Genomic DNA, 19,922 nt, shown 5'->3' on the forward strand with positions numbered 1-19,922 from the left:
TATTTATTTTTGCCGGGGGTCACGCCCAGCGATGCACAGGGTTACTCCTGGCTCTGCACTCAGGAATTACTCCTGGTGTTGCTCAGGAGACCATATGGGATGCTGGGAATTGAACCCGGGTCGGCCGCGAGCAAGGCCATACCCCGCCGTGCTACCGCTCCAGCACTAAGTTGCATGCCAAGACGAGTGTCTTAAAAAAACAAAACCAAAATGAAACAAAAAACTGGTTCCCGTTCTAACGGATGGTTCCTCCTCAAGCCAGGGGCGCCAGCCTTGATTCTGGGGGGCTGTGCGTTGTGGGGAGCGCGGGAGAGGATGGGACTCTGGTGTCTGTGTGCCCCCAACTTGGGAGTTGTCTCCTTCAAATAGCACCAGGGATGAACCGACCATTTGGGACCAGCTGTGGGGGCTGGGAGGATGAGCGGATGGAAGGACCTGAGATGGGAGGCAACCGTGGACGTGCAACAGACCCTGACAATCGCCACTCAAGAGTACAGAGGAGGGGGTCTCCCCACAACCAGAACAGATGGTGGGGGTGGGGTGGGGGGTGCGCTGTGTCACAGGGAATTACAGCACAGTAGATTTCATGGGAAACGCATTTCCCGTCCTTGTGTCCTCCATCTTCGGCAGCCTGGCAGTGGGCTGGCCTTGGGGATACTCCTGGCTCCTTGCTGGGGGCTGGGTGGAGGGAGGGAACTCTGCCTCCTGCAAAGCCTGTGCTCCCTGTGGCCCCAGACTTCAGAGCAAAGCTCAGATATGCTTAGGCCCATCTGCCTTTTTCTTTTCTTTTGTTTTGGGGCCACACCTCGTGATGTGAGGGGCTTCCTCCTGGCGCTGCGCTCAAGGATCACTCCTGGCGGGGGGAGGGTCCACCTGGGATTCCAGGGATCGACACTGGGTTGGCCTCCAACAAGGGAAGTTCCCTGCCTGCTGTGCTATCCTGCAATTCCCCTATTTGTCCTTTTCATTCTGACTTTCGTTTGCATTTCTGCAGGAAGTTCAAATTCTGGGCTTATCTGCTCCACCTCAGTTCAAGATTTTTTTCCATTCTGTTAAATTATGTCTTTTTCTCCTGATACGCTGGTTGAAGTTTTTGTTCTCCTTAGTCATAACAGTAAATGTAGAAAACGAATCTGTAACAAGATAGTTCTTTTTTGTGGCACATTTGGCGGTATTTGGGGCTTACTCCTGGCTCTGTGCTCAGAGAGCACTCCTGGCGGTGCTCGGGGGACCATACAGAGTGCGGGAATCAAACATGAGTCAGACAAAAAGCAAGGCAAGACCCTCCCACTGTGATATTGATGTCGGTGAGTCCCACGGGTGACTTATGTGAAGCGGGGAGGAGAAAGACGGTCACTTTCTCCCCAGCCGCCTCTTCCACCCGGGACCCAGGATTACTGGGTTCTTGTCTCACCTCGCAGAAAGGAATTTCAGGAGTAGACAAGCAGTGAAACAAATAGATTTTATATGGAGGATTTTTGGAGAGGGAGAGAAAGGAATAAGCAGATAAGCGGGGGAATGGAGAGTAAGAGAGAGAGAGTATAGGGTCCAGAGAGAACGCGGGCTTCTCCGAGGGTGGAGAGAGCCCCTGCACACATCCCAGCATTAGACACGAATGCATGAAAGTACACATCTCAAGAGGGGAGATGCGGTGACACATGTGCTCGGGCACCACATGAGCTGGGCCACGTGGGCGCAAGCAGCACATGGGCTCCTTTGTTCAAGGTGGCCTTTATAGGGTTTCTCCAACCTGCCCCCACCTGAGGCTTCTTCCCAGGTAAAAGTCTGTTGCTAAGGAGGTTACCAGGGAGGTCCAAAAAGAGGAATTTCATGGGGAGGCCTATATCCTCAGGGTCTGCAGATGGTCTTATCGGGCCTTTGCTTTCTGTATCCACAAGGTGGCTCATTCCTAGAAATCTTCTTCCATGAAACTTTGTTTCATTGCAAAGGGCCTTTCCCTATCTACCTGCCTGCATCACAACCATTATTGACTTACTGGTCCCTACTCTATCCTAAGTATCCTCTGTCCCCTACACTTGTGTTTTTTTCCAACCATTGACAAGGCCTCCTGGCCCCCATTTTCCTAGCCTTGGATATCAATCTCATATGTGTGTGTGTGTGTCTGTGTGTGTATTATGGGCTGGAGCCATAGCACAGTGGGTAGTGCGTTTGCCTTGCATGCAGCCAACATGGCCGACCCGAGTTCGATTCCTCCGCCCCTCTCAGAGAGCCTGGCATGCTACCGAGAGTATCTCGCCCGCAAGGCAAAGCCTGGCAAGCTAACTGTGACATATTCAATATGCCAAACACAGTAACAACAAGTCTCACGATGGAGACATTACTGGGCCCGCTCGAGCAAATCGGTGAACAACGGGAGGACCGTGACCATATATATTATATTCCACAAAATGGGTGCTTACTTATATTTGTGAAGGGACTTGGGAATCATATCCAGCAGTGCTGAGGCTCCTCCGGGCTCTGCTCAGGCATCACTCCTGGAGGGGATACTGGGGACCATATGAAGTGCCAGGGAAAGGAATCTGGGTTTGCTGCTTGCTAGGCATCAGCCTTGCCCCAGGGCTCTCTCTCCAATCTAGAGTTTACTGACTTACAACCTAGTATTACAGAATATTCACAGTACGATGTAATATTTGGATATCCTGCAAAGTAACCATGATTCATGTATAGACCGTTTGGATTCCCTACCATAGATTCTAAAATCAAGGACTGCTATTGGGTATTATGTAGGCTAAAAGGAACAGTCTTGCTCAAGCTCTTTCTCTAGAAAAATCAACCTGAGGAGACGTGCGTCAAACGTACAGGAGTTGGTGCTTATAAACATCTTTGAATCTGTTAATTTGGGTTAATGATATAGCAACTTCCAGTTTCTTTCCCAGACTTTATGGATTGATGGTGTTTGTACTGCATGGTGTCTTTTTAGTTTCATCTCGTGAAATCGCTATGGAGAATCACTGAAGGTATTCATTTTAGGCTACGTTGATTTGGAAGCTTTGCAATAATACAATAAAGGTTTTATTTGTTTTGGGTTTTTTATTTTTTTGCTTTTTGAGTCACACCTGGTGGTGCACAGGGGTTACTCCTGGCTCTTCACTCAAGAATTACTCCTGGCGGTGCTCAGGGGATCGTGTGGGATGCTGGGAATTGAATCCGGGTCTGCTGCGTGCAAGGCAAACGCCCTACCCACTGTGCTATCTCTCCAGCCCCCTGTTTTGGCTTTTTTTTTACCTTTAAACCTCACCAGTGGTTCTTTTTTTTCATTTTTAATAATTTTATTTATTGAATCACCATGAGACCAGTTACAAAACTTTAGGGTTTAAGTCTTGGTCATACAATGAAACGCCCATACCGTCACCAGTACCCTTTCTCCACCACCAAAAACCCTAGTATACCCCCATCCCACACCCTCTCCTTACCTGTGGAGGAAATGATTTCCACATTACTCTCTCTCTACTTTGATTACATTCAAAATTTTGACACGGGACCCACCATTATTATTTTGGATTTTACCCCAACACTCAGATCTCCTGAAAAGGCAACAGTAGACAATTTGTTTTCTATTCCTGGTTTTAAATAACATATGATGTCATGTGGCTGCAGTAGTGGTTGCGCGATTTTGGAATTCCAAAATTTTAACAATTAAATCTGGAGGGATTTCTTGCCAAAACCTGCTGGGTTCCGAGATTTGTTCCTGAGTCTCTGGGATCATGGCTGTTAAGCAACTTGATCAAAGCCAGAAAGGCCGTTAGTGGGCGGTGACTAGAGGTCTTGTTGGGATGGGGAGGAAAGGGCTGGTCCCACCCCCATCCCGTGAGGCCCCACGTGTCTCATCACTGAGGGCCCAAACCTGACTGTCCAATGGCCTCTGGAGGATGGCGGCCACCAAGCCACCAAGGGGGAGCAGGTGAAGGGACAGCACCCTTTCCTCCCCGGAATGGCCCAGCGACAGTAACCTACTGCAGGGTCTGGATGCATTTCTGCCAAAAGCCACTGGATTCCGAGATTTGTTTCTGAGTCTCTGGGACCATGGCCGTTAAGCAGCTTAATCAGGAGCCAGAGAGGCCATTCGTGGGCGGTGACTTGGGGTCTTGTTGAGACTGGGAGGAAAAGGCCGGCTCCACCCCCATCCCATGAGGCCCCACGTATCTGGTCACTGTGGGCCCAAACCTGACTCTCCAGTGGCCTCTGGCAGATGGTGGCCACTGAGCCGCCAAGGGGGAGCAGGTGCAGGGACAGCACACTTTCTCCCCTCCGGTGGCCCAGCAACAGTAACCTATTGTGCGGTCCTGACGCATTTCTGCCGAAAGCTGCTGAGTTTCGAGATTTGTTTCTGAGTCTCTGGGATCATGGCTGTTAAACAGCTTGATCAGAAGCCAGAGAGGCCGTTTGTGGGTGACGACTTGGGATCTCGTTGGAGAGGAAAGGGCCAGTTCCACCCCCATCCCATGAGGCCCTATGTGTCTCGTCACTGTGGGCCCAAACCTGATTGTCCAGTGGCCTCTGGAAGATGGCAGCCAGCAGGCTGCGAGGGGGAACAGGCCAACGCACAAAATCTATTCCCACCTGGAGTGGTCCAGCGCCTGTAACTTACTGCAGGGACTCGACACATTTCTGCCAAAAACCGTTGGGTTTCGAGGTTTGTTTCTGAGTGTCTGGTATCATGGCCGTTAAGCAGTTCAATCAGGAACCAGAGAGGCGATGCCTCCAAATATAGAGCTGAACTGGAGATGGTTTGTGGGTGTGTCTCCCACATACCTAACTTTTGCCTGTTTACTTTCTTGGTAAACTCTGCCCCAAGTTTTTGGGGTCTGGTCCAAGGCACGGCAGCAATTTGGGGGTACCTGGAAGTCTAAAGGTGCCATCAGGCTGGGTGTTAGTCTCCTATTTTGTTACTTAATGTTCCCCAGATGAATGCAATCTTTCTATGTCTGTCTCTCTCTTTCTGCCTCATTTCGCTTAGCATGATATTTTCCATGTAGTACCACTTGTATGTAAAGTTCATGATTTCATCTTTTCTAACAGCTACATAGTACTCCATTGTGTAGATGTACCAAAGTTTCTTTAACCAGTCATCTGTTCTCAGGCACTCAGGTTTTTTCCAGATTCTGGCTATTGTAAACAGTGCTGCAATGAACAAACAAGTGCAGATGTCACTTCGAGTATACATTTTGGCCTCTCTGGGATATATTCCCAGGAGTGGTATTGCTGGGTCAAATAGGAGCTCAATTTCTAATTTTTTGAGAATCGACCATACTGTTTTACAAAAGGGCTGAACCAGCCGGCATTCCCACCAGCAGTGAAGGAGGGTCCCTTTCTCGCCGCATCTGCGCCAACTCTGGTTGCTTTTGTTCTTTTGGATGTGGGCCATTCTGTGTGGTGTGAGATGATATCTCATTGAGATGATATCTCATGGTGTGAGATGATATCTCATTGTGTGAGATGATATCTGCATCACCCTGATGATTAATGATGTAGAGCATTTTCTCATGTGCCTTTTAGTCACTTAGATTTCTTCTTTGAGAAAGTTTCTGTTCATTTCGACGCCCCATTTTTGATGTGGTTCGATGTTTTCTTCTTGTGGAGTTCAACCAGTACTTTGTATATCCTTGATATCAACCCTTTGTTGGATGTCTATTGGGTGAATATCCTTTCCCATTCTGTAGACTGTCTTTGTACTTTGGTTACTGTTTCTTTTGAGGTGCAGAAGCTTCTTAGTTTAAAGTAGTCCCATTTATCTATCTCTGTTTTCACTTGCTTGACCAGTGGCATGACATCTTTGAAGATACCATTCGCTTCGATGTCATGGAGGGTTTTGCCAACCTTGTCTTCAATGTACCTTATGCCATTCTGACAATACTTATGGATTCCCGTCTGATGTTGAGGTCTTTAATCCATTCTGATCTTACTTTTGTACATGGTGTTAGGCAGAGATCTGAGCCCACTTTTTTGCATGTAGCTGTCCAGTTTTGCCAGCACAATTTGTTAAAGAGGCTTTCCTTGCTCCACTTCACATTTCTTGCTACCTTCTCAAAGATTAGATGATCATATGTTTGGGGGAAGATGTCAGTATATTCAACTCTGTTCCACTGGTCTGCAGCCCTGACTTTGTTCCAGTACCATGCTGTTTTAATTATTACTGCTTTGTAGTAGAGTTTGAAGTTAAGGAGGTTGATCCCTTCCATTTTCTTTTTCCCAAGAATTGCTTTAGCTATTCTTGGGGGCTTATTGTTCCATATGAATTTCAGGAGTGTTTGCTCCATTTTTAGTTGAAAAATGTCATGAGTATCGTTATAGGGATCACACTGAATTTGTACAATGCTTTGGGAAGTATTGCCATTCTGACAATGTTAATTCTCCCGATTCATGAGCAGGGGATATCTTTCCATTTTCTCATGTCCTCTTTTATTTCATGAAGTAGAGTTTTGTAGTTTTCTTTGTACAGGTTCTTTACTTCCTTAGTTAAGCTGATTCCTAGGTACTTGATTTTCTGGGGCACAATTGTGAATGGGATTGTTTTTTTCATGTCACTTTCTTCTCTCTCACAATTTGCATATAGGAAAGCCATGGACTTTTGGGTATTGATTTTATAGCCTTCAACTTTACTATACAAGTCTATTGTTTCTAGGAGTTTCTTGGTAGAGGTTTTAGGATTCTCTAAGTATAGTATCATATCATCTGCGAATAGTGAGAGCTTGATTTCTTCCGTTCCTACCTGACTGCTCTTAATATCTTTTTCTTGCCTAACCGCTATTGCAGTACTATATTGAACAGCAGTGGAGAGTGTGGGCATCCTTGTCTCGTCCCTGATCTTAGGGGGAATGCTCTCAGTTTTTCCCCATTGAGGATGATGCTTGCTGTAGGCTTGTGGTAAATGGCTTTAACTATATTGAGGAAAGTCCCCTCTATCCCCATTTTGGCGAGGGTTTTCATCATAAACGGGTGCTGGATCTTGTCAAATGCTTTCTCTGCATCTATTGATATGATCATATGGTTTTTATCCAAGATAATTTTTAATAAAAAAATAAAGTCCTAAAATTATGTTTATATTTTTAAAAGGAGAAGTAGCACACGCAGTGGAGAACTGAGTGAGGGCCCTGTAGGAGGCTGCCAGCTCCGCCACGCCTCCCTCCAGTGGAACAGGTTCAGGAGCTCAGCAGTTACTCCTCCGCCTGCAGAGGGGCCCCTGGGAGCCCCATGTCCCCAAGGTGCCCAGGGCCCTTGGCTGTCCTCCCAGGTGGGGACAAGCGCAGGAAGTGACAGGCCCTCCTGGGGGGCGGGGGGGCATTGCTTGCTTGTTTGCTTATTAGAGCCTACAGCGTTAATGAGCCAGCAGGGATGCCCCAGGGCGTGAGGCGCCTCTGAGTGCCTCAGAGCTGCCGAGGGAACCCTGAGCACTTACAAGCTCCTGGCAAGCTCCTCAGAAAGCTAGGGAGCTGCTAACATTGCTAATGAGAGGCCAGACCTGTGATCTCCACCCTCAACTTTTCACATGCTCTGTCCGTACACTCTCACACACATACATACACACACATGCAAACACACCTACATGCAAACCACATATACATGCAAATACAAATGCACACTTACAAACACATACACATACATGCAAACACACAAATGCACATGCATGCACATAAACACAAGCATACACAAACGTTCAAACACAAACACATAATTACAAACCACACATATATGCATATGCACACATACAAACACAAACAAGTATACAAAATTAATATATACAAACACACATAAACATGCACAAATACAAACACGCACTTGCAAATACAAACACATACACATGCACACATACAAGCATACATACAACACACACAAACATACATGACTATACACATATACAAACATACACACACATACGCGTACGCACTGCCCTGCAATTTCCAAGTTATTTCAGTTTGTTTTTAATAAAGCACCATGATTTGCAAAGATATTAATAGATAAGGATTTATTTTTCAAAATTGTATTTGTGTTGAGTTTTTTTTCCAATTTTGTTTTAAGGATCATAAAATAAGCAAAAATTTAAAAATTCTTTATTCCATAGGAAGCCAATTAGAAGAAACAGGATTAGGAGGAAATGTTTGAAGTGTTTTGACAAAATGTAGCCTGCCCACAGGGCAGAGTCTGGCAAACTCCCCATGGCCTACCAAATATGCCAAATACCAGTAACAATGATGGGTCTCATTCTCCTAAAGAGCCGTGAATATAATCTCAGGGCTAGGATGAAAGAGACATTACTGGGGCCTGCTCGAGGCAATCGACGATTAACAGGATGATGAAATGAAAATGAAATGACAAAAGTGTCAGGCAGAAGTCTGGAGAGAGGCAGCGAGAAACAAACCCCATAGGCAGAGGTGAGAGGCATCTCAGAACCACATTTTATGGGTAACTGTAGTGGGGTCCCCACTGACCCTCCCTGGATGAGACAGGAAAGACCAAGCTGACATTTGCAGAATGGTCAGGACCCCAGTCGTCTTCTGAATCCAAGAGGCAGTTTGCACACTTTCTTCAACCATCCTCCGGCTTATTAAAGCAATGTTGAGTTCCGTGGCAGGGGATTGTTGAGTTTTAGACATGCAACATCACACCACGAATCCCACTACCAGAATCACCATCGCCCCACTGGGGTCCCCAGGTTCACTGTCACCCTCCAGCCCTCCACTTTGACAGGCACATTTTGAGTCTGGCACTCATAGTCTGGATCTGGCATTTTCCATGTAGTTGACTTGGGACTGACTCTAAAGCTAGGTCACTCCTTCACATCATTGATGTGTGTTTCTGTGCTCAAATGCCTTTCAATTTCTTTCCGTCTTACTAATGCTCTTTTATTATTTTATTTTATGTTTTGGGGTGGAACAATAGTACAAAGGTATGCTGCCTTGCATGCGACCAACCCAGGCTCTATCCAAGGCATCCCATCAGGTTCCCCAAGCACTGCCAGGAGTAATCCTTGAGTGCAAAGGCAGGAGGAATCCCTGAGCAGAGCCAGGTGTTACCCAAAAAGCAAAAAATAAAAATAAAAATATTTTTTTCTTTTTGGGTCACACCCAGCGATGCTGGTTCATGCACTCAAGAATTACTCCTGGCAGTGCTCAGGGGACTCTCTGGGATGCTGGGAATCGAGCCGCATGCACAGGAAATGCCCTACCAACTGTGCTATCACTCCAGCCCAAAACTATATTATTTGTAATATATTTGTTTGGATGGGGCTGGAGCGATAGCACAGCGGGTAGGGCGTCTGCCTTGCACGCAGCCAACATGGCCGACTCGAGTTCGATTCCTCCGCCCCTCTCGGAGAGCCCGGCAAGCTACCGAGAGTATTGGATATGCCAGACACAGTAACAACAAAGTCTCCAATGGAGACGTTACTGGGCCCGCTCGAGCAAATCGACGATCAACGGGAGGGCCTTTACCTCGAGCTTGTTTGGATGATAGTTCTATGATTCACAACACTGTTCTTGGTGCTTTCGCGGACACATAATTCCAACACCACACATATCACCATTGATTTTCTATAGCATTAGTGTTGCGGGAAAGAATTTACAAGGTCCTTGGCCCGACCTCCCAGCTCTGGGAGCTGCGGGGCCCAGAGTGGAGAGAGGGGTTACTCTTGGCAGGAAAAGAAAGGCAGGCCTAAGTCTGACCCAGACTTACCAGGAATGCTGCCTTCGCTCCCAGAAAAGAATTTCAGAAAGAGACAAATAGTGAAGTCAAATAGTTTTAACTTAGAGTTAAAGGGGAGAGAGAAAGAGAGAGAGAGAGAGAGAGAGAGAGAGAGAGAGAGAGAGAAAGTGAATGAGAGAGAGAGAGAGAGAGAGAGAAAGTGAATGAGAGAGAGATGCATTCAAGAGAGAACTTGGGCTTTTTAGTCAGCCACCCTATATTACCCACCCCACCCCACCCCACACACACACAGTATTGGGGGCACACTGTTTGCCTTGCAGAATGATTATGTAGGTTTTCTCCCAAACCGCCATGTGTGGGATTTTCACACTAGATTAAAAAAAAACCTTGGTAATGTTGTTTTGGTTTGTTTTGCTTAATTTTCAGTTTGCTTGTTTTTGTTTTGGGACCACATCCAGTGGTGCTCAGGATTTACTTCTGACTCTACACTCAGGAATCTTTCCTAGTGGGGCTTGGATTACCACTTGAGATCGGACTGGGGTCGGCCCTGTGCAAGGAAGGGCCCTCCCGCTGTGCTATAGCTTGGGCCCCAACATTTGAAACGTTTGATGGTCCATCTTCATTTCCTATCACATTCTCCTGCTGGATCTTCTTTCCGAAAAGGGGTCCAGCCTTTACTGAACCTGGGCTGGTGCCAGTTAGAGTCTTAGCAGGCCTTAGTTCCTGTGTCCACAAAATGGGTCCAGCCATAATATGTTTTTCTACTTTAGAGTTGGAGAAAGAGTCACTTCTTCAAACCCCATCTTGGTTTAATTACTTCCCAAGAAGTCATTGCCCAGGGTTCCTGCTGACAATCTATCTACTACTTCATTTTGTTTCCACTTGGGGTGCGGAGGGGGCCATACTTGACAACACAGTGCTCAAGAGCTATTTTTAATTCTGTGCTCAAGGATTGCTCCTTGTGATGCCCAGGGGGCCATACAAGGCGTGGGGGATGAACCTGGGATTGGGCCCACATAAGGCAAGAACCTTAAGCCCTGTTCTATCTCTCCAGCCTACGTATGATTTCCTTGGTGCAAAAGTTACTTGAGGTCCTAGAAGTTCTGAAAAATCTTTGGGAGCTAGAGAGACAGTACATTCAGTAAGGTGATGGCCTTGAACACATCCATTGGGTTCTATCCCCAGATCCTCTGACCCCTGCCACGAGTGCTCACTCCCCTCCCCCCCAATAAAAAAGAAGAAACTTTCACCACTCCTCAACTATAGCCAAGAATAAAAATTACCCCAGATTTGGACTTTTTACAATGACCTATCAAAGAAAACAATCTATTTGACAGAGCAAACATATTTGGTCTTGTTTTTGTTTTGTTTTGTTTGGGAGGGTGTGCTCAGGGATCACTCCTGGCAGGAATCAGGGACCACATATGATTCAGGGGATAGAACCAAGGTCAGCTGCGTGCAAAGCAAGAGTCCTGCCTTCTGTAATTCTCTCTGGCTCATGCTGTTCTTTTAGACATAAACAGTTCCACAGACTTCCAAGCCCAGATCATGTTTCCCTGAGACTCTGAAAAAAATGCAGAAAACAGCAACAAAACAACAGGAGCCTAGTGCCACCGATGAAAGCCCACTTTCCCTCTATCGCCGCCAACATCGGAAACTGCTGCTTCTTTGCAATGATAGCTGAGTCTCGCCTCTCCTTAGAACCAGATAAGTGTATTGAGAGATGGGGGTGTGTGGCTTCATCGTAGAGCACATACCGGCATGGGTCCAATCCCCTGAGGTTGATACCAACCACAGCCTCCAATTCCTCAGACCCTTCCCCCAAATCACCAACTAAGCCCCAGTGCTTTCTCTCCTTTCTAATACTGACATACACCCCCCCACAGCTCCCAGTGGTGTGGCCAGAATATGTGGCCACCCCCAGCAGTCCTTCGTGGCAGCTCCCAACTTAGTGCTCAAGCACTGCTCCCGGCTATACTCTGGGACCATGAATACTGGGAAGCAAGCCTGCACCCCAACCTGTTTAGCTAATTCCCTGATACCGTGATTTATACTACAAAATCGTATTCTTTATTTACCCTTATTCCTAGCACAGGGAACCCCAGCAAGGGCTTTTTCTAATTTATCTTTGCTTTTTTTGTTGTCTGATTGGTTTCCATGGGGAGGGAGTTTGGGGCACACCAGCCATGCTCAAGGCTACTTCTGGCTCTGTACTCAGGGTCACCAGCAAGACAAGCACCTTCACCCAATACTATCTCTCCAGCCCTGGGAAGTTTTCTTGGTTCTGTGAAGGAAGCACTTTTGGGAAAGTCGCTAAATCACTCAGGTTGTGAAGGTCATTTGTCAAGGGAAACCAAAGTAAACAAAGGTTGCATCTTCCAGACCTCCCTGGATTTGCCCAGGGCTTGACCCAATAATTCACCAAGGGCCAATGTACTGAAGCTCCAGAACACTCAGACTGTCTGGTCTGAGAGAGCCTCTGAGCTGGGGGATGGGTGGAGACTTGAGAGGATGGGAAGTAGCTGAGCCAGAACAGGGCAGGGCTCAGACGGCTTCCCTTTCTAGATTCTGCTGCAACCCTTCAGCTGACTCTTAACCCCTAATCTTGAAGACGTTTCTGCAGAGCCTGGACCCAGAGCATGGTACAGTGAGGAGGGTTGCCTTGCATGCGGCCAACCCCGGTTTGATTTCCAGCATCCATAGTGTCCCCTGAGCACCGCTGGGAGTAATTCTTGAGTGCGGAGCCAGGAAGAACCCCCGAGCTGGGCAGTTTTGACCAAAAAAGAAAAAAATACAAAAACAATATCCAAAGAACCCTTCCTAAGGAAGGAAGAACCATAGTAGGAAGGTTCTGGAGAGAGCATATTGGGTAGAGGGTTTCCCTTGCACGAGGCTGTCTGGAGCTAGAGCCCCATCATCCCACAGGTGTGCCCTAAGCCTTCCAGGAGCGACTTCTGAATGCAGAGTCAGGATTAAATCCTCCGACTGTGCTATCGTTCCGGTCCCATGTTTCTAAGAGTATAAATGATTGTTGAAAGAGTCTACAACAACCACGGTGAGCTTTGGGCAGCTGGGGCGCTGTGGACAGTCACAGAGAGTGTCACTGTTACTCCTGGTATCTATGAGCCCAAAGACACAGAAGAGTCCTTCCATCCTGTGTCTCCCCCTTTCAGGTTCATAATGTCACTATGGTTCCCGTAGGTGCAAGCAGGGGTGGGCTCAGCGACTGCACCCGTGGGAGGCAGGCTGGGTGGGTTTGCAGGCGCACACGCAACTCACAGACCTCCCACCTTGAACGCATGCTCCATACTGCGATACCACAGACGGCCAGCAGGGGGCGGGCCCACCACGGCAAAGGGGCCACACGCGCTCCAGACTGCAATACCGCAGACGGCCAGCAGAGGGTGGGCGCACCGCGGCAAAGAGACCACACGGGCTCCGAACTGCGATACCGCAGACGGCCAGCAGGGAATGGGTGAACCGCTGCGTAGGGGCCCGAGGGATCCAAACAGGCCCGTGGGGTCCCAAGCAGCTTCCACCCGAGCGATGTCCATCGGGGTTGGAATCGATTTACGGCGGGGAGGGCGCTTGTCTTGCACGAGGCCCACCAGGACCCACCGCCGCCCCCCCCCCCGCCCCAAGGGGACTTGGGAGTGACCCTGAGCGCAGAGCCAGGGGTTGGACCCGAGATCCAGGGTGTGCACGTCAAACAAAAATTTTTGAAAAAAACAAGATTGGAGGAGTGGGCAAGCTAAATAGATAAAGGTGGGGGGCAGGGGTGTAACTGGGCGGCGGAGCACCGGCCTTGCAGGTCTGAGTCCACGGATTTGATTCCAAATTCCTGGATCAGGCACCAGAGTCACCCACCCCGCCCCCGGAACTCACAGTTTTAACTGGGAGGAGGGCTGCGGGAGGCAGGGGGGGCAGGAGGCTGAGAGATGCAGGAGGAGCAGGAGCGCAGCCTTCCTCACAGGCCACAGAACCACGCCCCCAGCACCCCCAGAGTCGTGCCCTGAGCACTGCAGGTGGGAACAAAAGGAAAGAAACCATGGGATACTGTGTATCCGACCCTGACTAGCCTCAGGCTCCCTTCTTATTTTATGTCACTGTCAATGTCCTCTCATTGTTCATCAATTTATCAATTTTCCTCAGTAACATTGTGAGACTTGTTACTGTATTTGGCATAACGAATACATCACAGGTAGCTTGCCAGGCTTTGCCATGCAGGTGACATACTCTAGGTAGCTTGCCAGGCTCTCCGAGAGGGGCGGAAGAATCAAACTCTAGTTGGCCGTGTAGGAAGCGTGCAGGGCAAACGCCCTACCCTCTGTGCTATGTATGTAACTTTTGCCTGTTTACTTTCTTGGTAAACTCTGCCCCACGTTTTTGGGGTATGACCCAAGGCATGGCAGCAATTTGGGGATACCTGGAAGTCTGAAGGCGCCATCAGGCTGCTGATGCACTCGCCTCACAGCTACAGACTGACCTGCTGGTGGCACCATACCCCCAACCCAGTGCTTCTTACAGTTTACTCTTGCCTCTGCACTTAGAGACTGCTCCTACCAGGGCACAGATGACTGGATGAGATTCCTGCGATTGAACCCAGATCAGCCACATGCAAGGTAAGAACCCTACTCACTGTACTACCTCTTTAGCCCAAGATAAACACTTTTAAGAAAATGGTATACAGGCACAGAGCAATAGTTCAGCTGGTAGGGCATTTGCTTTGGCCAATCTGGCTTCAATCCCTGACGTTCCGTATAGTCTGCCCAAGCACTGTCAGGAGTGATTCCTGAGTGCAGAGCCATGAATAAGCCCTAAGACATCACCAGGTGTGGCACAAACATAAAGAAACAAAAAGAAATTGGTGTATCAGAATTCCATTGTAGAAACTCTTTGACTTATTTGACTCTATAGTTCTTGATTGCTAGCCAAAAATCTTTTATAAATAAACCGGAGAATAATCAGTTATCACTGGCAAAAAGGAAATAATTTTATTCAAGTAGATATAGAACATTGTTTGCTCACATTTTAATACTGCTTTACATAGTTTGTGAAACAATTTCCATCGTGTTTATTACGCAAAATGTCAATGGATTACGATCTTTCACTGGTGAGACACTTGATAATCTCCAGAGGAAAATACATCAAAAGCATATATACAATTATAGAAGTTCTTATAATCCATGTAGCCCTGATGGTACATTATTTATCACGTTTTACAGAACTAGAAAACATTCAAATGAACATAAAGAGATTCAGACTGGATGATCACCTTCTGATGGTTCAGGTCCTTCATTTAATTTTTTCTGATAAGAAAATCCAAAATTATTAATGTTGAATTTCTCATCATACATTCATCTAAAACCACAGTGGAAAAAAAGTAAACTTTGTAAAGACAGTAAATTGGTTATTTCAGGTGTTTCACAAGTAGCTTGCTATCTAATCCAGGAACTGCTGGAGATTTCTGCACAGTGCAGAGAATGAGGTGGCCAGGCCGAAGTTGTTGCTGTCGTAATTGTTGAGGTCGTCCCCGTTCCCTTTGAGAGCCCCCTCGGACATCATCTGCACTTTCATGTTGAGGTCCTGATTCTTTCTTTGGAGGTCCACAATCACGGAATTCAGGAAATCAATCTGTGTTCAAGGAGAGCGTGAGACGGTGAGCCATCTGCGGGAGCCATGGGAGCCCGCCACAGAGGAGGCTGGGCCCCGCTTCCAGTCCCCGCCCCAGGGTTGGAGGCAGCCAGAGCTCCCCTTTCCCTTCCTGAGCGCAAGCTCCCGGGTGCCCAGGGAAGACCCCAGGAGGAGATGCTGGTACCCCTTGGTTCCTCTAAGAGCAGGGAGACAAAGACTCACTTCTTTAAAATGAATGGGGCGGGGGGAAATCCCACTTTACAAAAGTAAGCATGACTGTAGGCACAAACATTCATGTTTCACTTGAAAACTGGCGGGCAAGTTGGGTCTGAGTGATAGCAGAGCGGGAAAGGTGCTTGCCTCGCACGCAGCCAACCCAGGTTTGATCCCTGACATCCTATAGGGGCCACCGGAGAGCAGCCAGGAGTGATTCCTGAGTGCAGAGCCAGGAGGAAGCCTGGAGTATCGCCAGGTGTGGCCCCCAAAGAAAGTGTAAATAAAACCAGAAAAACAGACTGATTCTTTTTCTCCCTCAGGGCAAGTTCTGATGGCCAGTCTCTGAGAGTGCCCAGGCCATCCCACACTACAGCCAAGAAACACAGATCTCTCTTCTTCCAGCTGAAAAAAAAAAACATGGAAATGTTCAGTTCCCAACAAGCCCATACAGGATCCACCTGCACAGCCCACGTGCAAAGTTCACTTCAGCCCACTGTTAAGTGCAGAAGTGCAGGAAGTGAGGGTGTGTGGGAACTCCTCAGGGCACTGGGACCCAGATGGTCCCCTTCCTCGGAGAGGATTCAAACGATAAAGCGCTGCAGACCCTGGTGGGATGGAAGGGGCGTTGGGGAAGGAGAGACATCAAGGAGGCCCCAAGGCTGACTCCTGCTGCAGGCCAGACCCGAGCCTGGTGATGGTAGGTGCGGGCACTGGACTGCAGCCAAGTGTGCAAACCCCGGAGGACCCCACCCAGCTGTCTCCCTTGACAGGAGCAAGAAGCAGGAAGGCAGCCCAGAGGACCAGACTCCCCCAGCTCTGGGCCTAGAGCATGCGCAAAGAGGCTGGAAAAGCCACATGCTGGTGGGCGTTTCCGTTTGCGACTGAACCTTCCTGGCAGGGAAGAAGCCCTCCAAAGTGGTGTTCAACTCTGGCAAAGTGAAGATTTGCCAATTTGATGGGAGCCCGAAGCCCAGGTTCTGGGAGAGCAGCAAGAGGAAGGGCATTGGAGGGCTCTGGCAAGGACATGACCCCTTGACTGAAGGGATGTGTCCTTGTCCATGGGGCCTCTCACTCCTTAAGCATCACCTCTTGTGCTGGGAGCGTGTGGGGGTGGGGTTCCGGCAGCATGTGCGTGGCCCCTGGTTCTCATGGGCGCCAGGGGAGCACAGCCCCTTCTTCCTCAGCTTCCCTCTTTTTGGCTTCTGTTGTTTTAATGAACCAATTCATTTGGGGAGGGGGCTTTTTGGGTCACAATCCGGCGTTGCTCAGGAGTGACTCCAGGCTCTGCACTCAGGAATCACTCCTGGCGGTGCTTCGGGGACCATATGGGATGCCGGGGATGGAACCTTGGTTGGCCATGTGCAAGGCCAACACCCTACCTGCTATGCTATTGCTCCGGCATCATTCTCGGATATTTTAAATGGTAGATATTCCCCGACTCTTTTGAAGCATACACGCATATATACATATATACATGTCTGTGTATGTATACATGCTTATCTAGAACCTTTGTGGGTAGTCAGTTTGGTTTGTTTGGGGGCCACACCCGGTGGGGTAGGGACTAAACCCTAGCTCTGTGCTCAGGGATCACTCCTGGCTAGGGTGGAACAGCTCAGGCTGTCAGCAGTCACTCGAGCCCGGGAAAGTGGGGCTGTGAGTTCAGAGGGCACTGGCTCACCTACAACTGCACTCAGGAATTACTCCTGGCGGTGCTCAGGGGACCATATGGGATGCCGGGGATTGAACCTGGGAATTCGGTGTGTAAGTCAAACGCCCTCCCCGCTGTGCTATCACTATGGCCCAGGATATGGTTTCTCTCAGGGCTGAGGCCGAGCCTACACAGCCCTGGTCACTACCATCACCCACCTTACTCTGCATCATCGCATTGGTGTTCCTGGCGTCCTCCAGGGAGGCCAGGGCCTGCAGGGACGCCTCCCGCTCGGCCAGCAGCTCGGTCTGCTGTGCCTCCAGCAGCGCCTGGTCTTTCAGCAGCCAGTGCAGCTGCCGCTGGAGCTTAGTGGCCTTCTGGCCCAGCAGCTCCTTCTCAGAGCCAAGGCTGTTCAGCTGCTCACGCAGGGCCGACTCCACGCGGGCGGCCTCCTCCTTCTCAGCCGTGAGCTCCTCGATCTCTTGCACCAGCGACTTCTGCTCCCGAGCCAGCTCCTCGTAGGAGCACTGCAGCTTCTGGATGATGTTGTCCTTGTCCTTGGCCAGGGATAGGTTCTCCAGAACCAGCTTCTTGACATGCTCCTCCAGCTGGCCCCTCTCCTCCAGGCCCTTCTTGCACTCGGCCACCAGGCTGCTCTTGCTCATCTGCAGCTCCTCCACCAGGGTCTGCAGCCCCAGCTTGGCCACCTGCAGTGCGTCCTTCTCCGCGCCCACCCTCTGGAGCTCCTCCTGCACCGCCCTGCCCTCTTCCAGCACTTTCTCTTTCTCCGCCTCGAGGGCTTCTCGGTCGAGCCGCTCCTGCTGGCAGAGCTTCTCCGCGGCCCACCTGGCCTCGATGACCTTCTCCTTATCCAAGCGAATCGCTTGGTTCAACAGCCAGAGCTTCCTCTGCTCTTCCCGCAGCGAAGAGTTTTTGGCCTCCGCTTCTCTGAGTTTCAATTGAAACCACCCTCTCTCGGACTTCAGACAGAGCTTCTCCTTCGCCAGCAATTCATTCTCTGACCTCAGGGCCCTGCGATCCTCTGACATCAGCTCCATCTCTTCTTTGGCCGAGCTTAATAAGCAAGTTAAGGACTGCAGAAACAAAAAGCGGGGAAGAATGGAAACAAGAATGAGATCAAGCAGGCACACGCAAGCCAAGCACTTCATGTGGCCTAAATACCAGAAATGAAAATGGCAGAGTAGTCTTACCTGCACACGCGTGTATACGCGCACGCGCACACACTCACACACACACGCACACACAGACTCAGGATGGAGAGGCTCAAACACAGTTAGCTTCTTAGCGTCAACATAACTACCTGCCTATTTTGTGGATGGGGGCCCCACACCTGCTGGTGTTCGGGTCTCGCTCAGGGTTCTGTGCTCAGGGATCACTGCTGGCAGGGCCGGAGGACCATACGGGATGCTGGGGATCAACCCCGGGTTGGCTGAGTACAAGGCAGCACCCTACCCATTCTACTATCAGCCGATTTGGTTTTTGAAATGCCGTCTGAAATGATTCCTGACAGCTCCCCGGAAGGTGTAAGTACAGTTGGATCTTGACATTGGGGCATAAGGTTTTTCCCCCCACTTCAATTCTTCTATTATAAAATCCATCACTCTGTCCTAGAAGGGATGCATTCAAAAACTAGTTTTCAATACAATTCAAAGAACTACAAAAAGTATTTTGTTTTGGAACTTTGTGCAGGAGGGGAAGGGAAGAGCAACCACTGCTTGTCAAACGATTTTCACAGGGACAAACAGAGGCAGGAAATGGACTTAGTCCCAAAAGTTATACACTTTATAGAAAATCCAGACGAATCCACCAAGCTTTGGAGACTGAAGCCAAAAGTTTTTCTTGCCAAACACAGTAACAAGTCTCAAAATGGAGACATTAGTGGGCCCGCTCGAGCCAATCGATGAGCAATGGGAGGGCAGTGTTTGCAGTCATTTCGGAGGGTCCCAGGGGCTCCAGGAGGACTGGCCGCACACGGGTCAGGGTCTCCCTCACCTGCTCTCCCTGCCCAGCAGCAAAGGGTTGTGCGTTTTCAGTTCTGAGTCTCAATGCACACCCCAGTTGAACCGCCATGTACTTTCCAGAACTTTCTGCAGCAAGGGCTATCTTCTCTGTCCAGCTCAGCAGCCATGAGCCGCAGTAGGCTACTGGCATGTGCTGGGAAGCTGACCGTTGACGGCCATGTTACCGGAATGGGACTGACCTGAGCATGCACACAACGCTGCTGGCCACAGAACTGGGCCGTGCACGTGGTCCAGAGAGGAGACGTAGCCCTGGCTGCGGTGCGTGGTGGAAAGCGGCCGGGCACCAACACACACACGGGCCACGGCCGCCACTCAGCAGCCCTGGTTTCCTCTGATGTAACCCCGCTTCCGTTTTCTTTCCATTGGCTTATAGATATGTATACACACATATACATACAAGCACATATATGTATATGCATACACATTAATATATAAACTATACATGATATAAAGCATGTAAAACTAAAAATGTATCCAAATACGTACATATGTATTCAAATGCACTTGTTGTATGTATATAAAGATGGACACATAGGTACATGTTATGTATGTACACACATATATGTGTGTGTACATTCTTTTCCTTTTTGTTTTGGGGTTCACACCCGGAAGAGGTCACGGCTTCCTCCTGGGTGCTTGGGGGACCATGGGGGATGCTGGGGATCCCCGGTGGGTCACGTGCACAGCAAGTGCCCTCTTGCTGCACTAGTTCCAGCCGCTCT

Source organism: Sorex fumeus, unplaced genomic scaffold, assembly GCF_029834395.1.
Source record: "Sorex fumeus unplaced genomic scaffold, SorFum_2.1 ptg000029l, whole genome shotgun sequence".
NCBI lineage: Eukaryota > Metazoa > Chordata > Mammalia > Eulipotyphla > Soricidae > Sorex > Sorex fumeus.